General features: G+C 43.6%; 1 pseudogene; it reads left to right on the forward strand.

Moving 5' to 3' along the window:
- The first annotated feature begins 213 nt into the window (after nucleotides 1-213).
- The window catches only part of LOC148139849 (uncharacterized), a 185,064-nt pseudogene continuing 165,044 nt past the window's right edge, over nucleotides 214-20,233 (forward strand).

Raw genomic sequence — 20,233 nt, forward strand, 5'->3', positions numbered from 1 at the left:
TGACACTCACCATTAAGAGAACTGTTTCGATTCTGGAACTTTCCACGCAGGAGTAGGTAATATATCCACCATCTCTGATGTGTAGTCCTCCGATGTATTGTTAGCTGACGGAAGCCATCTGCCTGCTGAGAGGAATGCATTGGTTCCATCTCCATACGCGAAGGTACAGAAATTAACTTTCAGAAAAACAAGGGAACAGAGTGACTGGTAAAAATGGTGGACTACAGAAAATTAGAATTAATGAAGAGTATGTTTTGAAAATCTAACTGAATTGAAGTATCATAAGTTGTTGCATCTGATGAGCTCCAACTCAGCGTGTTGAGGTGGTGGCAACAGAGCGAATGTAAGAATAACTGATTATTCTTCAAAGCTGGTTAGATTCTGGAAAGGATGCTGCAGACTGGAAAGCAGTTATTGTTCCAGTAAATAATTAAAACAGGATGGAGAGGGAAAACAGAAAACTAAATAGATTGATGTCAGCTGTGAGAAAATCATTGTAACCTTTTAAGAGGAATGTGACAACTAGACACTTGGAGAATAATGATATGATTTGGTGCATTCGGACTAGATTCAGGAAAGGGAAATGATCTTTGCTAATCCTGCTGGGGGTTCTGTAGATTGTCTACTGTGACATCGACAATTGAGAAGCAGTGGGAGTGGAGTGTTTGAATTTTCAGAATACGTTTGACATGTTTGAATACGAGCGAGTGGAGAATATTAGAGTCCATAGGTTGGTCGGGTTGGAATATATACCATATTGATTAAACATTGGGTAATGGAGATATGAGAAGAGTAGTGTTTTTTCTCAGGTCTGAAGGCTTGTTGGGTGACAGAAGGAACAGTGTTTTTGCAGGTATATAAATTATTCAGATGTGAACAACAAATACCATCTTTCCCTTTATATCTATTAAATGGTGAGAGGTTGGGAAGGGCTGTTCTTGAAAAGGACCTAGATGTCCCTGGTCATAAGTCACTACAGAATTCTAATGGGGCAGGAAGTAAGTGATATGTGGGTTTTCATGCAAAATGATTGAAGTACCAGAGGTGGTACACCTTTCCCAATGGTAGTGTGTTATTGAGAGAGTATTTGCTGCATTGTGTACAGATCTGTTTCATAAATAATGATATTTTTGTCACCGAGACAGTGCAAAGTAGTTTCACCAGACTAAATCCTGGCATGATGGTACCATGAGGAGAGAGAGCAATAACTATATGTTTAATGTGTAGCGCTGTGAGAGAATAAGAAGTTGAAACTTGATGGTTTTGGACGGAAGCTCATGACGTCCCAAACAGCAGAATAGGGTGAAATTTCCGTATTTTTAACTGGATGATTGACTCCCGATAGTTTGCATGCCTCTGCAGTGCCCTCATGTCGATTGACAGAGAGGTACAGGCTCTGAATGAACTCTGAAGCCTTTAATGCACAGACACTGTGTGAAACTGCATTGAATGTCAATTTGTACACTGTCCTGTCAGCAGTCACAATACCTTCATTCTGAAACAGTTAACAATTCCGCACCGCCTTCTGATCTCCATGGAGACCATGGGTCTGCTATATTGCAGATAGAGGACACCTTGGAGAATGGTTAAAACAAGTTGGCTTCATTCCTACTGCCAGAAAACCCATGCTAAAGTTACACATATGTACAATGTGTAATTACGCCACGAGGGATAAGATGGTGCAGTCTATCTGTTGGGTCCCTGCTCCATTTGTTTGTGAAGTTGGAGCATCTTTGACACCTTCCTGATCCTGGGTTAGTGACGTGAAATGCTGAATGACTCCTTCCTGTTCCTCAGTGATTGACTTAAGATGCAAAACATTCTCTTTCTGATCCCGTGTAAGTGAGGGAGTGAGCAGATTCCTTCTTTACTGTGTAATTGGCAAGAGGGACTGAATGAGCTATCACACGTCTTGTCCAATAGTTTGATGGGTTGAATGACTTCCACATATTATTGTGAACACAGACTGAGGTGCCGAATGAGCTGCACCTTTTACTGTGGAAATATACAGTGCTGTTACATGAATGTTACCCAGACTTTACCAGAACGATATTGAATGGTGTCTAGTTCTTGTCGCACATGGAAACAGACTGCTTCAAGAGCTGAGGAGGGTCAACTTGTTCTGAACGTCAGTGAATATTCACAATTCTGCACTGTTTGGATTCAATGGGCTTAATGGCCTCCTTCCACTCTGTAAGGACGCTATGATGACAAATTGGGGATGCCTGGGCTGAGGGAGCTCCCCTGAGGATCTCCTGCAGAGATGTCCCACGGCTGAGATGATTGATGCCCACCGATGATAAATATCTCTCTTGTGTTGTGACTGACTAGAAACAGTGGAGAAGTCGCAATCAATACACATTCAGTGCAGTTTTCCTCAGATACGTTGATGTCATCTTCGGTCTAATACGACCTGGAGTTCAGGGCCAGTTTTTCTGTATAATCCCCGTGTTTCCTCTTTTGGTCATATCAATAGGTCATGGAGTCGAAGCAGAGAATGTTTTCTTCAAACAGAGGGTAGTGAATGTCAGTAATTCTCTTACACAGAGAGTTAGGGGAGCTAGATCGTTGAAAGGGACCAGTGGTGTCCCGCAGGGATCAGTTCTAGGACCTCAGCACTTTGTGATTTTTGTGAAGCTGACTTGGATGAGGAAATGGAAGGAAAGGTTAGTAAGTTTGGCGATGACACAAAGGTTTGTGAAATGGTCCATGGGTGTTTGGAGGGCTGTTCGAGGTTGCAACGGGACATTGACATAATGCAGAGCTGGGCTAAGAAGTGGCAAATGAAATTCTAACTGGAAAAATGTGAAGTAATTCCCTTTGCAAGCTCAAATTTCAATGCAGAATACAGGGTTATAGGCAAGGTTCTTGGCAGTATGGAAGAACAGTGGGATTTTGGCGTCCATGTCCCTAGATCCCTCAAAGTTACTACTCAAATTGGTAGGGTTGTTAAGAAGGCGAATGGTGTGTAAGTTTTCATGAGCAAAAAGATTGACTTTAAGAGACATAATGTTATGCTCCAGCGCTGTCGAGCCCTGGTTCGACCGCACCTGCAATATTGTGTTCAGATCTGGTCACCCCATTATAGGAAGGATGTCGAAGCTTTAAAAGGGTGCAGAGTAAATTTACCACGATGCTGCCTATACTGGAGGATAGGTCTTATGAAAAAAGGTTGAGGGAACTAGGGCTTTTCTCATTTGCGTGAAGAGGTATGAGAGGTGAATTGATAGAGGTGTAAAAGATGATGAGAGGCAAGGAGAGAATGAATAGCCAGGGACCTTTTCCCCAGGGCAGAAATGTCTATCACGAGGAGTCATAATTTTAAGGTAAATAAAGGAAGGCTTGGGAGAGATATCAGCGGTAGGTGTTTTAACACAGAGAGTGGTGTGTGTGTGGAATGCAGTGCCAGCGGTGATAGCAGAGTCAAATACGAGGGAAACTAAAGAGACTCTTGGATAGACACATGGAGGAGAATTCTCTGGGAAAGAGAATTTCCACTTGCAAGGCCGTTTTTAGGATTTCTCCTCATCCCTCTTATACAATCAGAGAGTCATACAGCGGGCAACAGATCCTTTATTCCAGCTTGTCCACGCCGACCAGATATCCCAATCTGATCCCATTTGCCCATATAAGACCATAAGACCATGAGACATAGGAGTGGAAGTAAGGCCATTCGGCCAATCGGGTCCACTCCGCCATTCAATCATGGCTGATGGGCATTTCATCTCCACTTACCCGCATTCTCCCCGTAGCCCTTAATTCCTTGTGACAGCAATTTATCAATCAAATATCACTCTGAACCATTGCTATTGATGTACGTATCCAGATATGTTTAAAATTGTACTCGCTTACATCACATTCTGTGAAATCACTTTCCGTACATACACTATCCTCTGCGTGAAAAAGTTACCCCTAAGGTCCCTTCTAAATCCTTCCCCCGTCACCTTCAAACTATGCAGTCTAGTTCTGGACTATGAAAAAAGACCATGGCCATTCAGACTATTCATACCCCTTATGATTTTATAAACCTCTGTCATATCACCCCTCAGCATCCGACAGTCCAGGGACGAAAAGCCTCAAACTGCTCACCTCTCCCTGAAGTTGAAACCTTCAGGTTGCAGAAAACCGTTGTAAATCTTTCCTGCACCCTCTCAAGCTTAACAACATCCATCCTTTAGCAGAGCCAACCAAATTGTACGCAGTGTTCTTAAAGTGGCATCATCAGCATCCTGTACAAGCGCAACATGTCACCCCAACTCCAATGCTCAATGTTATGGGCGATTCAGGCAAGCATGCCACACGCGTTCTTCACCACCCTGTCTATCTGCAACTCCACTTTCAAGGAACTGTGAACCTGCACCCGTAGGTCTCTTTGTTCAGTAACATACCCCAGGGCACGAACTTGCTTTAACGTAACAAAATGCAAAACCTCATAAATATCCAAAGTATCTGCCACTCTGTGGCCCTGTCATGATCAACGGTGCCGTTGTACTCTGAAATAGTCTTCTTCACTGTCTACTGCACCACATTATTGATTTTATCTGCAAACTTACTAACCATGCCTGGAATATATACATCCAAGTCGTTTATATATATGATGAAAAACAGTGAGCTCAGCACTGATTTTTTTTAGCACACCGCTGGCGACAGGCCTGCAGTCTGGAAAACAATCTGTTACCTTCAAGACAATTTTGTATCCAATTGGTTAGCTTTCCCTGGATTCCATGTGACCTAACCTTAATAGTCTGTCTACAATAGGGAACCTTATTAAACGCCTTGCTGAAGTCTGAGAAAACAATATATACGACAGCGCATTCTACGATCTTCTTTGTCACCTCTTCAAAATACTCAGTCACATTAATGAGGCATGATTTCCTTCACACAAACCCAGGTTGACTATCCCCAGTCAGTTATTATCTTTCTAAATTCCTTCCAGAATTCCTTCCAACAAACACCTCTACACTGACGTTAGGCTGACTGAGTCGATAATTTCCTGTATTTTTGGATCGCTGTTACCTTTTCTCGTCCCACTCCTGCACTGGCCACAAAAAATATAATTATAACTAGGTTGGTGATATGGCCAATGATAAAGTTCTCATAGTGTGTCACCGTCAGTGTTAGGAACAAGTCAGGCAGGTTTCTTTAATCTGCTAAAACAACACGTTTATGATCAAAATAAATTTACTCAAACTATGATGGAAAGAGGAATGACGAGAGGAATTTGCAAATATGTACATTGATATTTCGCTTTGAAAAATACAGTGGAACTCTCTCTCTCACACACACACACACACACACACACACACACACACACACACACACACACACACACACACACACACACACACACACACACACACACACACACACACACACACGTTTGATAACAAACTGAAAAGCAAAATATCTGCAGCGTTATCTTGACAGAATATCATTCGAACTCATAACAAAAGGAAAAATGAGGGTTTGGCCTAAATGCTGTTCTATATGTAGAATCATCAAGTCCCGCAGCATGGAGAGAGACGCTTTGGCTCAAACTGATCCATGCTGACCAAAATGTCCATCCACACTAAACCCATTTCCCAGCACTTGGCCAATAGCCTTCTTGTCCAAATGCCATTTAAATATTCTTAATATAAATGCTTCAACTACCTCCGCTGCCACTCATTTCCTTTGTGAACCATTCGCTGTGTGAAACAGTTTCCATCAGTTTCCCTTTTATTCTTTCCCCTCTCACCTTAAACTGATGCTCTCTTGTCCTCAATTCCCCAACTCTGGGAAAAAAGGCTGAGTCAATTCACCCTATCCATGCCTCTCATAATCTTGTGCACGTCTATAAGATCCTCCTCAGTCTCCTACGCTCGAAAGAAAATAGTCCTCGCTTGTTCAACCCCTCCCTATATGTCGTACTGTTGAGTCCTGGCAACATCTTTGTCAATTCCGTCTCCACACATTCCAGTTTAGATACATCCTTCTGATCGCAATGTGACCACAACTGAACATAGCACTACAAGTGCAGCTTTACCAGCACTATATATAACTGCAACATAACTTCCCAACTTCTCTCCACCACGTCCTGACAGATGACTGCTAGTGTGCCAAAAGCGTTCTTCACTGCCATGTTTACCTGTGACTCCACTTTCAGAGAAAGTTGGACATGAACTCCATGGTTCCTTTGCTCAACTACACTCCTTAAGGCCCGACCATTCACCATGAAACTCCTACCTTAATCTGACTTAACAAACATATTCTTCGGCCCATTTCTCCAGTTTGATCAAGGTCCTGCTGCAATTTCTGATATACATCCTCACTGTCTACGATGCCAACTATTTAAATGTCATCTTCAAATTTACTAATCATGCCTTGTACATTCTCAAGAATATCATTGATATCGATAATAAACAACAATGGGTCTAGCACGGACCCCTGAGGCAGTTCGTGCGTCACAGACCTCAGTCCGAGAGCATTCTTCCACTATTACCCGCTGCTTACTACCATGAAGCCAACTGTGTATACAATTTGCCAGCTCCCTCTGGGTTCCATGCGATTCTAACCTTCCAGACCAGCCTATCAAGGGTAACCGTGTCAAAACCTTACTGAAAACCATACAGACTACGTCTACCACCCTGCCCTCATCGACATTCCTGGACACTTCATAAAAGAACTCAAATAAGTTCATGAGGCATGATCTCCCACTCAGAAAGCCATACAATCTTTCCAGTATAGAAACAATCATTAATAATGATTATTTAATTTAATAATAAAAACCAATAATAAATAATAATAAGATGACATTTTAAGTGGAGAATAAATTATCCACGGTGTGTGGTATTGGAATTTGCATCATGGGTGAAGATTTTGTACCCTTGTCATTGAACTGTGTTGACAAAAAGCAAGGTTGGTATGGTGGCTCAGTGGCTAGTACTGCAATCTCATAGTGCCATGGATCCGGACTTGATTCCAGCTGCGGGTGACTCTCGGTGTGGAGTTTGCACATTCTCCCTGTATTTATGTGTGTTTCCTCTGGGTGCTCCATTTACCTCCCACAATCCAAAGATGTACAGGTCAGGTGAATTGGCCATGCTAAGTTACCCATCGTGTAATGTGAATTCGTCAGGGGTAAATAAAGGCTAGGGGAATTCGACTGGGTGGTTACTGCTTGGAGGGTCAGTATGGCCTTGTTGGGCCAAATGGTCTGTTTCCATACTGTAGGGAATCTGAAAAAAACTATTTCTAATCAGACGCTGTCTTTCCAAATGCATGTATTTCTTATCCCTCAGACTCTTCTCAAGTAACATACCGACTACAGATGTTAGGCTTCCTGTCCTATAGTTCCCAGATTTTTGTTTGCTTCCCTTCTTGAATAATGGCACAACGTTTGCTACCCTCCAATAATCCGTAACCTAACCTGTGGCTAACGATGATGCAAAAATAACAACCAGGGTCCCCATAGTTTCTTCTGTAGCCTCTTGCAGTATTCTTGGATGCATCTGTTTAGGACCAGGAGATTTATCCACCTTCATACATTCTAATGCCTACAACACGTCCTCTCTTGTGCTATTGACTAACCCCAAAATATCACCACGACTTTTGTTAACCTCCCAAGTCTTCATGTATTTCTCCACGGTAAAGACAGAGGAGATATATTCATTGAGAATCTCGCAAATCTCCTACGGTTCCAAACATGCATACCTACTTTGGAACTTCAGGGGTCATACTCTCATTTAGTTTTTCTTTTTTCTTTAATATACTTAAAGAACCTCTTTGTACTCACGCAAATCTTCTCAGCCAAGGCTATCTTGTGCCCCCTTTTCGCCCTCCTGATTTCCTTCTTCAGTAAACTCCTGTATTCCCTGTAAACCCCAGGGTTTCCTTCGATCCCAGCTGTCTGAACCTGAGCCGCACCGCCTTTTTTGCTGGCCAAAGCTCAATGTCTCCTGACATCCATGGTTCCCAATTCCTGCCAACTTTGCCTTTTACCACAAAGGAACATATAGACCTAGAACTATCGACATTGCACTTTTAAAGGTCTCCCACTTGCAGGAGGTCCCAACGCCTGCAAACAAACTCCTCCCACCAACCCCTACAAGCTCCTGTCTAATCCCATCAAAATTCAACTTGCCCCAGTTTAGAACTTGAACATGTGGAGCAGTTTTGTACTTCTCCATAACTATTTAAAAATTAATAGAACTATGGTCACTGGTCCCAGAGTGTTCCCCCACTGTCAGCTCAGTCACCTGTCCTGCCCTAGTTCTTAGAGTAGGTCAAGTTTCGTCCCTTCCTGAGTTGCACCCTCTACATACTGCTTGAGGAAACTATTCTGAACACACTTAATAGATACACCCCGTCTCAGTCCTTAATTCTATGTCATTCCCAGTCTATGTTATAAAAAAAATTGTAATCTCCTACTGTGGAAATCCCATTGGCTCTGCAAGTCTCACCAATCGCTCTACATATTTTTGTTTCGCTAATTCCCCGTTTACTATTTGGGACCTATGGAACAACCCAAATAATATCACCATTCCCTTCTTATTTCTTAGTTCCCCCACAAATCCTCACTAGATGTTCCTTCAGTTATTTTATCTCTGATTACTGCTGTGATACTCGCCTTAATCAAAAATGAAACTCCTCCTCTCCTCCTTTACCTTGGTACATTAAGCAGCCAGTGCTTTCCCTCCCAGTGCTATTTATATGTAATGGCTATATTATCCCAGTCCCACGTGCATATCCACGCCTTGGGTTCATCGGCCTTACCTGTCAGCCATCTTGCATTGAAACAGATGCAATTTAACCATACGGGCATTCTTTGCTCCCTATCGTGTTCCAGCCTGACCTGTCTCTTCACTTTGCTATTTCTGATTGCTGTATCTCCTTCCAGCCTCGCACTTGCCTCCCTGCTGTTGAGGATCCCACCCTTCCCCAACCCCAGCCAATCTAGTTGAAATCATCCCTTGCAGATCGAGCAAACCTACCTCCCAGGATATTGGGCCCCATCCACTTCAGGTACAACCCGCCCTTCCTGACCACGTCACCTCTGCCCAACAAAAGATCCCAGTTGTCCAAAAATCTCTGCCCCCTGCACCAATTCTTTAGCCACACATTAATCTGCTATATCCTCCTGTTCTTACCCTCACGAGCACGGAGTCCTGAAAGTAAACCAGGTATAACCCACTATCGTGGTCCTGTCTTTTACTCTTTTTCTAAGCTCTATATAATAACTCTGCAGGACCTCATCACTATTTCTACATGTGTCATTTCTATTAAAGTGTACAAAGACTTCTGGCTGCTCCTCCACCTGGTGAGAACGGTCTGCAGCCGCACCGAGACATCCTGGACCCTGGCATGTAGGATGCTATACACCATCCTGGATTCCTATTTGCAGCCACAGAATCTCTTGCCTGTTCCCCACACTATCGAGTCTGAATAATTACTTCTGATGTTATAATGCTCGCATAGCGTTCTGAAAATGGGATCTTTTCCTGAAAACGTTGGATTTGGTTGAATTGCTTTGCTTCAGGCTGTGTGGAGATTCCAATGAATCCTCATCAGGAATCCTCCATGAGTCGGAAAGACGACTAGGCTTTTAATTTCACTCCCACACATTGCTGTGTTGAGCGACAGGGAAACAGAAAGGGAGCAATAGACTGTTCCTTCACAGATAGGCTACATGTTTCCATCTATAAGTTAAATCAGTAACATTATTAGACCCCAAACGGGACCACGTGAGCTCTCCTTGAATATTGTCCGAACTATATGACTCCATCACATTCTCGACTCCAGGTCAGTGCATTATTGCTATTGACGTACACAGAATCAATTCATTAACATTAAATAGCCCTACTAGTTTTGAAGATGTGTTATTATGTGCCTGCAGAATGTCAAAATAAGTGTTTCATGTCTTCACAATATCTGTGCTAAGATGAATATGTTTTATTCTTAAACAAATACAGAAATTGCTGGAAAAGCTCAGCCTGTCTGGCAGCATATATGATGAGAAACCAGAGTTCAATATTTCGGACCAATGACCTTTCCTTTGAACCTGCCGTATTCTTAAATTACTTCCCCAGTTTTATTCTCCCACGCAATAAGATATATCCATCCAGTATTCACCAACTACACTCTTCTCAAGATCTTACATGGTCAATAAAACATCCCTAATTCGCAGGCCGAACTGTTAATTCTTCATAACGTAATGCCTTTATCCCAAGAACAAGTAAAGAGAAACATCTTTCAAACGTTTCGAAAGCATTTTCTTTTTCAGTTTAGGCAATTATAACTAGACATAGTACATCAGATGTGATCTCAGCAATGCCCTGTACTGATGCAAACAAACATCGCTAAGATCAAACACAACACCCCTTGCATGAAACAGAATCATTACATTTCCCTTCCAAATCACTTGCAACATCTTCAGAGTAATTTGATGTGAATCTTGTACTAAAACACACAAATCCCTCTGTACCACTCAGTTCTGCATTCTCCTTGCATTTAAATAATTTTCTGCTGTTTTGTCTTTTCCACGAAACAAAAAGTTCCCATCACCTACATTGTGCTGATTTTATTTTTTGCTGAAGGTTTGCTCACTGCCATCCTCTGACTGTGTGCCATTGCAGATGCGCTGCTCTCTCCCTCTCTGTATCCCATTGTAGACGCTATGCCGCCCCCTGTCTGTATCTCATTGCAGACGGGTTGCCTTCCCCCGTCTGCATCACATTGTAGACTCTCTGGCGCCCACTGTCTCTACCCCATTGCAGATGCTCTGCCCTCCTCCTATCTATATCCCATTGCAAATGCTCTGCCCTCCCAGTCTATAGGGGAAAGTGAGGTCTGCAGATGCTGGAGATCAGAGCTGAAAATGTGTTGCTGGAAAAGCGCAGCAGGTCAGGCAGCATCCAAGGAACAGGAGAATCGACGTTTCGGGCATAAGTCCTTCTTCAGGAATGAGGAAAGTTTGTCCAGTAGGCTAAGATAAAAGGTAGGGAGGACAGACTTGGGGGAGGGGCGTCGGAAATGTGATACGTGGAAAGAGGTCAAGGTGAGGGTGATAGGTCAGACTGGGGTGGGGGCGGAGAGGTCAGGAAGAAGATTGCAGGTTAGGAAGGCTGTGCTGAATTCGGTGGATTTGACTGAGACAAGGTGGGGGGAGGGGAAATGAGGAAACTGGTGAAATCCGAGTTCATCCCTTGTGGTTGGAGGGTTCCTAGGCGGAAGATGAGGCGCTCTTCCTCCAACCGTCGTTTTGTTGTGGTCTGGCGATGGAGGAGTCCAAAGACCTGCATATCCTTGGTGGAGTGGGAGGGAGAGTTGAAATGTTGAGCCACAGGGTGGTTGGGTATCAGTCGGTTCCGTAGGCAGGTGCTGAGGAAGGAGATATGGCTGTGGTAGCGAGTCTGTTTGAGAATGTGGCTGAAGGGCTTCTGTGCAGAGGAGATGACCTGGGGGGTGCAGTGAGAGCGACTCACTGAAATCTTTGTAGAGGGAGGAAGAGAGCTTCTTCAAGGAAGGCATCCTTGTAAGAGGATTCGCAGTAGGTTGAAATCTTTGAGGAGAAGTGAGGTCTGCAGATGCTGGAGATCAGAGCTGAAAATGTGTTGCTGGAAAAGCGCAGCAGATCAGGCAGCATCCAGGGAACAGGAGAATCGACGTTTCGGGCATAAGCCCTTCTTCAGGAATGAGGAAAGTTTGTCCAGCAAGCTAAGATAAAAGGTAGGGAGGACGGACTTGGGGGAGGGGCGATGGAAATATGATAGGTGGAAAGAGGTCAAGGTGAGGGTGATAGGTCAGACTGGGGTGGGGGTGGAGAGGTCAGGAAGAAGATTGCAGGTTAGGAAGGCGGTGCTGAATTCGATGGATTTGACTGAGACAAGGTGGGGGGAGGGGAAATGAGGAAACTGGTGAAATCCGAGTTCATCCCTTGTGGTTGGAGGGTTCCTAGGCGGAAGATAAGGCGCTCTTCCTCCAACCGTCGTTTTGCTGTGGTCTGGCGATGGAGGAGTCCAAAGACCTGCATATTCTGGCGATGGAGGAGTCCAAAGACCTGCAGATGCAGGTCTTTGGACTCCTCCATCGCCAGACCACAACAAAACGACGGTTGGAGGAAGAGCGCCTCATCTTCCGCCTAGGAAACCTCCAACCACAAGGGATGAACTCGGATTTCACCAGTTTCCTCATTTCCCTTTCCCCCACCTTGTCTCAGTCAAATCCATCGAATTCAGCATCGCCTTCCTAACCTGCAATCTTCTTCCTGACCTCTCCGCCCCCACCCCAGTCTGACCTATCACCCTCACCTTGACCTCTTTCCACGTATCACATTTCCGACGCCCCTCCCCCAAGTCTGTCCTCCCTACCTTTTATCTTAGCCTGCTGGACAAACTTTCCTCATTCCTGAAGAAGGGCTTATGCCCGAAACGTCGATTCTCCTGTTCCCTGGATGCTGCCTGACATGCTGCGCTTTTCCAGCAACACATTTTCACCTCCCCGTCTATATCCAATTGCAGATGATCTTCCCTCCCCCTGTCTGTATCCCATTGCAGATGCACTGCCCTCCTCCTGTCTGTATCCCATTGTAGACTCTCTGCCCTCCCCCTGTCTGTATCCCACTGCAAATGCTCTGCTCCCCTCCTGTCTGTCTCCCACTGCATACGCTATGCCCTCCAATGTTTATATCCCATTGCAGTCTCTTCCCTCCCCCTGTCTGTCTCCCATTGCAGACGTTGTGCTCTCCCCGTCTGTATCCCATTCCAGACAATCTGCCCTCCTCCTGTCTGTATCCAATATCAGAAGCCCTCCCCTCCCATGTCTGTATCCAATAGCAGATGCTCTGCCCTCCCCCTGTCTGTCTCCTATTGCAGACGCTCTGCCTTACCCTGCTTGTATCCCATTGCAGACGCTTTACCCTCCCCGTCTGTATTTCATTGCAGATGCTCTGCTCTCCTCTGCCTGTATCCCATTGCAGACGTTCTTCCCTCCCCCAGTCTGTATCCCATTACAGACGCCCTGCCCGCCCCCGTCTGTATCCCATTGCTGACGCTCTTCCCTCCCCTTGTCTGTGTCCCGTTGTCGACGCTCTGCCTTCCACCCTGTCTGTATCTCATTGCAGATGCTCTGCCCTCCACTGTCTGTATCCCATTGCAGACGCTCTGCCCTCCCGCTGTCTGTGTCCCATTGCAGACGCTCTGCTCCATTTGACATCTTATTAAATGATTATCCTGGTGCATGAGCTAACTGAGTTCCATTCCCTTCATCCAATTCATTGGTTGGATTGTAATTTATATGACCTCACACAGATCCTTGAAGAGTTCTACTAGTTATAGCTTTCCAAACACAAAATGAGTAATGACCTCTTCTCTGTATTTCCTGACAGCTACCTCGGACGCCCCTGCTCCTGTGCAACAGTCTGGAATGGTTATATGGTGTCCTCCTGTGCTGTGTAATTTAGTGAAATGACTGTATACTTCATTCTATTCCTGTCTAACCCCATGGAGGGTAATTATGGCCTCCCCCTGCTGAGTCGTCACGATGCTGAATAGCTGAATGTGATCGTTCACTCCCTCTGTGACAGCCTCGGGGGGGTGAATTGACAGAACAATGTGTGAGGTAGGAGCAGCAGTCGGCCATTCGGACCCTCCAGACTGCTGCTCAATTTAGAAACATCATGGCTGGTCTGACTGTAGCTGACCACCCCTCTCCTGTTTGTTCCCAATGAACATTCACTTCCCTGTCCATCAAAGGTCAGTCAATGTCAGCCTTGAATATTCTCAATGTCCCAGGCTTCACTGTTCTCGGGGGATAAGAGCACCACAGATCACACAATCCAAAGGAGAAAGGAACAACGATATCTCAAATGGAAATGGGAGACCGCTTTCATTTTAAAGTGTGTTAATCACACAGCAAGCCACCTCCTCTTTTCAGAAACAAGGACACAGCAAATAGGAACAAACATAGAACATTCAGCCCCTCAAATCTATACCACAGTCCCATTGACTGTTTAGTCAAGTATTTATCAAAGTTAGCTTCTACTGCAACCTTGGCAAATATTCCTGACATCTTAAGGCCACACAGCATAGGAAATTGGAATTAGGCCATTTGGATCATTAAGGCTACTTTGCTGTTTGATCCTGTCTGGTGTGTTTCTCAACACAATTTTCCCGCCTTCCCACTTTTTTTTTGTTTTAATCTAACCTTTGTTTTAAAGGCATGTTTGCGTCTGTGTCTCTATATGTATATTTGTGTGATTGTGTATGTGGTTATGTCTGTGATTGTGTGTGTATCTGTTTAATAGCAGGAGACATGGTGGTGGTGGATGGTTGTTTTTCGAACTGGGAGCCTGTGAGCAGCGATGAGCCACAGGCAAAATTGTTGGGTTCACTTTTGTTCGTTATTTATATAAATGATTTAGATGAGAATTATAGAAAGTATACTTCGCAAATTTGCAGATGACAACAAGTTTAGGTGTACAGTGGACAGTGTTTATATAATGGTGAACAATTGAAGATTACAAAGAGATCTTCATTAATGAAGTCAATGATTCATAGAGATGCACAACAGGGAAACAGACCCTTCAACTCGTTCATGCCATCCAAATATTCTAAATTAATTTAGTCCCGTTTACCAGCATTTGGCCCATATCCCACTAATAATAAAGCAACCCAGTTGCCTTTTAATTGCTGTAATTGTTCCAGCCTCCACCAGTTTCTCTGGCAGCTTATTCCATAGAAGCATCACCCTCTGCAGGAAACAAGTTGCTCTTCATCGTCTTTCAAATATTTCTCTTCCCACCCTAAACCTATGCCTTCTAGTTTTAGACTCTCCTACCTTGGGGTGAAGGAACCTTGACCACTCACCCTATCCATGCCCGTCATAATTTTATAAACCTCTAGAAAGTGTAAATGTGACTCCAATCGAGACGATTGGCCGTGCTTTCAGTCATCCTGGGTCGAGAGTCTCAAATTCAGGCTCAATTCCAAAAAAATAGTTTAATCAACTTGTTCAGTTATATTATGAAACAGCTCTGTGGGATTCTAAACTAAAATTTTCGGCACAGTGATAGGGACACTACCATCATTCAGCATTAGCCCCTAAAGCTGCAACATTATGCTCCTGTGTGTTTGTTCATCAGCTTGTTGTAATATGCTGTGATACACCTCCTCAGGACATGAATACGCTACACCTTATCCAGAGATATGGGCACGACCACACGTTCATGAACTGGAATCGAAATCAGAGTTCTGGCTCAGAAACGTGGGCAACACCTACTACACAAGGCCTAAACCATGCCCAGATTTTGGGTCCTTTTTTAAGTATATGGATTTCTTAAATTCTGGTTAACGTTACCAAATAATACAGGGGACATTTCTCATTGAAAAAAGTACAAGTTATTAGCCTCAACTATAGGATGGTGAGTGCATTCGCTGTGCCATTGAGATTAACTATTAACATCTTCAGTTGCTTGGCTATGATTTCCGGTTTAAATGGCTCTTATCCATAGTCTGCTATATCAGGGAAAGAAATCCTGCAAACACACTCTCCACTAAGAAGGTTTTCGAGTAGATATCAATACTGAACACCAGAGACAAGGAAAGAGCACAATTCTGCGCCCAAAACACCGGTCACTATTTCAAATGTCTAACATGTGGCTTTCTTCTTCCTAAAATCATGATGTCATACAAGATACCTATTCACTATCCAGCTTCTCCTTACCCACTCCTCCCTCTGCCTGCGTAAAGCAAACCAAGCTCTGCATATTTGGCAAAGTCAACACTGTTGTTTCTGGACCTACTGGAGAGGGGAATGTCGTTTTAATCCGAAGGAGTAATGTAGCGGGGGTAGTGATATCACTCACTGGGTTGATGTCTTGCAGATGGAGTTTAACTTGGATACATGCGAGGTAATGCATTTTGATAAATCAAACAAGGGGAGGGCTTGTACAATTGATGCTGGGCTTTGGTCGTTATGTAGAAAAGAGGGACCCAGGGCGCAGGTATAATTCCTTGAAGTTTGTGCTGCAGGGTGTTTAAGGTTACTTCATTGCTCAGACCTTTGAGATTAGAAGTTGAGAAGTCATGCTGAGGTTGTGCAGAACATTGATGAAGCCTCTTCTGTTGTACTGTGTGCAATTCTAATCGTTATGTTATAGGAGGGATGTCATTAAGCTGGAGAGGGTTGGGAGGAGATTTACCAGCCCTCTCCAGCTTAATAACATGAACACTTAAACTTCTGCCTCGGGAGCCTACAAACACAAGGCATGAACATTGAATTGACCAGTCTCCAAACCACCCTCTTCCACCCAGATCCCAAATCCAACTCTCCGACTCAGGTCCATCCTCTCGAGGGAACATACCTGTCCATGTTCCTTCTTCCCGACCGCTCCACGTCTCGCCTACCTTTCCCCAGCCTCATTCGACCACCCATTTTCTCTCAGCCATCTTCCCCCTTCCCAGTCATGAAGAAGGATCCTGACTGAAACATTGACTCTCTTGCTCCTCGGTTGTTGGCTGACCAGCCGGGTATTTTCTACCACCACACTTTATCTACACTGAATTCTCCAGCATCTGCACACCTCATTGTCTCTTAGGTACAAATATATATTAACATAATGTCGTTGTCTGTTGTAAACGCAGATAGTCTCAGGGACATTTTCTTCAAGAACATGGATGACAGAAGTTCTCTCAATGAATATTGATATTGTAAAGCCTGAGCAGCAGTTATAGGATTTATAAACATTTATAAACAGAGAAGCATATTCATGTTCTGATAAATCTCCAGCATTACTCCCATATCCAAGCCAGATCGAATTGAATTGACCTACCAGCCCGAACATTCGTTCCCTCAGTCACCTTCACATATCCCTATCAGAATGTGTAAATATTAATCATTATTTTGAATTTTACTAAGATAGTATTGAATTGAAACGGGTTAACTGCAGCTATTAGTTCAGTGAATGTTATTGATGTCAGTCTCCGTGGATCCTAAATGTGTCATGGGAGGATTTGCGTTTTCTATTAATTAAGGATTCGGTTCAATGTGTTATCCCATAGTATGAGCAGGAGCTCACCGACAGCACTAACAGGGATCAGCTGCTTCACAGAGAGGGTGTGGAGAGATTATAATCTCAGAACATAAGACTGGAATGTTCCAACAATGGATCAGAACCTGAGAACATTAGACTGGAATATTCCAATCATGGATTAGAATCTGGGAACATTAGACTAGAATATTCCAACAATGGATCAGAATCTGAGAACATTAAACTGGAATGTTCCAACAATGGACAGGAGTTTATCGTATGGTCTTTACTGTATTTTCCAGCCTGGGATATCATTTACATGGTGGTTGTATAATGTTCTGATGGTTATTCAAGCTGGTTACTATCCCATCCTCGCTATAGTAGGTGTTCCTGGTAAGTCATTCTATCTGTTCATAAAGCCAGGTTAAATTGAATTGCGGCTCATATAATTAAAAATTTAGAAAGGTGGACGTCAGCATTTTCATTTCCAACGAAATATTCCATTTCACCCAAATGATAACGAGCAAATTCCTCATGACAAATTACTCACCAATATGCAAGGAGGAGCCAGACTGTTTTCAAAATCCATAATCATTCTAGCCCTGCACAGATGTACATTTTCATATCTTCCCCAGTCACTAATACTGTCCAATCCCACCATCATGATATCCACGTCTCCTCCTCAGCCTCAGTGCATCTTTTGAATCAACCACCAATTGTGCCTTTGTTAAATCTGGATACAATTTATCAAGTCCCTTCTAATTACATGCTAATTGCAAAATAATTGTGCTTGTGTATGTTGAACTTGTTCTCTGCACAGAATCTGTCAGACAGACAGGCACTGCATGCTGCTTAGTTAATTGCACATAATCTAGAGGCATAGAATAATAATCTGTTGATATCTAATGACGGAAATTGATGTAATTGAAAAGAAACTATCATCATTTGTGAGGAAAAGCCTATCTGCTTGCATCATGTCCTACAAAGAAATCAATGGGTTATCCTTCTCCAGTCAGGTCTGGGCAAACACACAGCATGTGTTTTACTCTTTATTGTCCTGCTGAACAGCTGAACCAGTCACTCAGTTCAACATACGTATAACATGCTGGTCTGGCCAGGGCTGCCCACATCCCGTAGAGAAGAACAAAAGTAACCGTTGCTCCCTTCCTGTGCCTGTTTTCCTTATTCCTACACTTCATTTCCATTCAGGGAGGTGACTATTCTCTATTTCAAGTGCAATCTTTCTGACTGAGTCTCTCCCCAAGGGTGATGTTCATGTCCACGAGCACCTCTGCTGTTGGCTTCACTGATGTTGACATGCAGATGTAAGGAACTTTGAAATTCCACATCAGTGGCAGTGCATAGAGAAGGAATGGGTTTTATGTCATAATAATGATACGGGTACCGGTAAGTGAAGGAAAGGAATTATTGTGATCATCACTGAGAGTATTGTTGAGGCAGTATTTGATATATTGTGGACAGCTTTTCTCTCCTTTAAAAGGAATAATCTCATTGCAACCGAGATAGCATAAAGGAACTTCACCAGACGAATCCCTGGGCTGTTGGTAAAAGAGGAGTGAGTGATGGTTAATCTGTAGCACTGTCCGAGAATAAGAGGTCATTGCATTGAAACTTGACGGTGATGGACAATCACTCGTTATGTTCTACACAGACACTGAGAAGGTGATAATATCCATGGCTTGTATTTTTTTTATTTTACTCGGGATGCGTGATTCTGAATATTTAAGTGCTTCTGAGGATAAAATCTTCAGTCAAATTCTGCCTTGATATCGGTGTCAATCGCTCTTACTTGAGCAGGTCAGTTAATCCCTTTTGTTAATGTTAATAGGTGATAGTGTTTGTGTGGAGAGTGTTTCCTTCTCACAGAGGGTAGTGAATGTCAGCAATTTTCAGGTCTAGAAAGTTTGGGGAGATAGATCACTGCAAGTATTTAAAGAGGAGGTAGGCGGATTTTCGACCTGTCAGAGAGCTGAGGGGTGTGAAGAATTGGGCATTAAAGAAGAGTTAATGCCAACAGTAGGTCAGACATGATCGCATACAATGGCGTGAGCATCGGAATTACCTACTCCGGTTTCTTATGTTCTCATATTCTGTCTTTGGAAAGTGAATGGTTGCAATTTTCCTGGAAGTGCTGTTACTGAATGTTGAGGACAGCGAGAGAAAAGTATTTTACAAGCCATCACTGGGAGAGATATGGGCCCGATATTCACAATGCATCTGGCTCTACAACATGACCAACAAATAAAACACCAGTTGCAGAGAGAAGTCACTCTGTAAAGAGATTGGCGGTCTCTTTCATACTCAGCCTAGATTTCACATCACATTTTCCAAACCACACCAAACCACGCAGTGTTGATGACTGAACGGTATCCTGTGTTACTGCGGGCCAGGTATTTGGAGCAAGTGCTCTCTATCTGCTCCTGTTCAGGTGGTTGTAAGGACTAAATGGAACATAGGAAATAGGACTGAGGAGCAGGAGTGGGTCATTAGACACGTTGTCATTGCTCGGCCAGACAATAATATCATGGCTGATCTGAGTGTGGTCTCCGCAGCACTTTTCTGTCTGCCCACAATTTCCCTCCATTCACATGTCTGTCACATGTTGAACAAACCCAACTTTGAATATTTGCAAACACCCAGGCACAATACGAGGAAGCTGCACAAAGTGAAAGTACACAGGCAGCAGAATTCTGGAAGGCAACAGGCATTTATCTATCAGTCTTGCCCCATCCAATTAATTCTGCTGCAGTTTATCATTTTTTGACTTGTTCATGGAATGTGGGTGTTGTTGATAGGACAACAATTATGGATCATGTCTAATTACGTTGGGAGTAGTGGCGTCGAGATACAATCTTAGGAATAAACTTTTGGGGAAGAGAATTCCCATTTGAACAGCCCTTTGAGAATTTCTCATTCCTGCTCCAACCAATGTTGGAGGGTCGCTATTTCATTTTCCAGCCCCACTTCTCCACTGTTTACAAAAGGTTTGAAGTGTAACCTACGTCATTTTCTCGAAAAATGTGAGACACAGAGTCACACACGTACAGACACACACGATCGCACATGTCTTAAGACGAGAAAGAATAAGGAAAGGTTTCCAGAGATTCATAGTATTTGAACTCATATCAAATGGAAAAGTGATAATGTGTCCAACCTGCTATTCTGTCTCCGACGTTATTCTACTCAAACAAGCTGCTGGAATGAGAT

The sequence above is a fragment of the Chiloscyllium plagiosum genome, unplaced genomic scaffold (genome assembly GCF_037043375.1).
Source record: "Chiloscyllium plagiosum isolate Xiang-an unplaced genomic scaffold, Cpla_swu_hap1 HiC_scaffold_37, whole genome shotgun sequence".
Taxonomy (NCBI): domain Eukaryota; kingdom Metazoa; phylum Chordata; class Chondrichthyes; order Orectolobiformes; family Hemiscylliidae; genus Chiloscyllium; species Chiloscyllium plagiosum.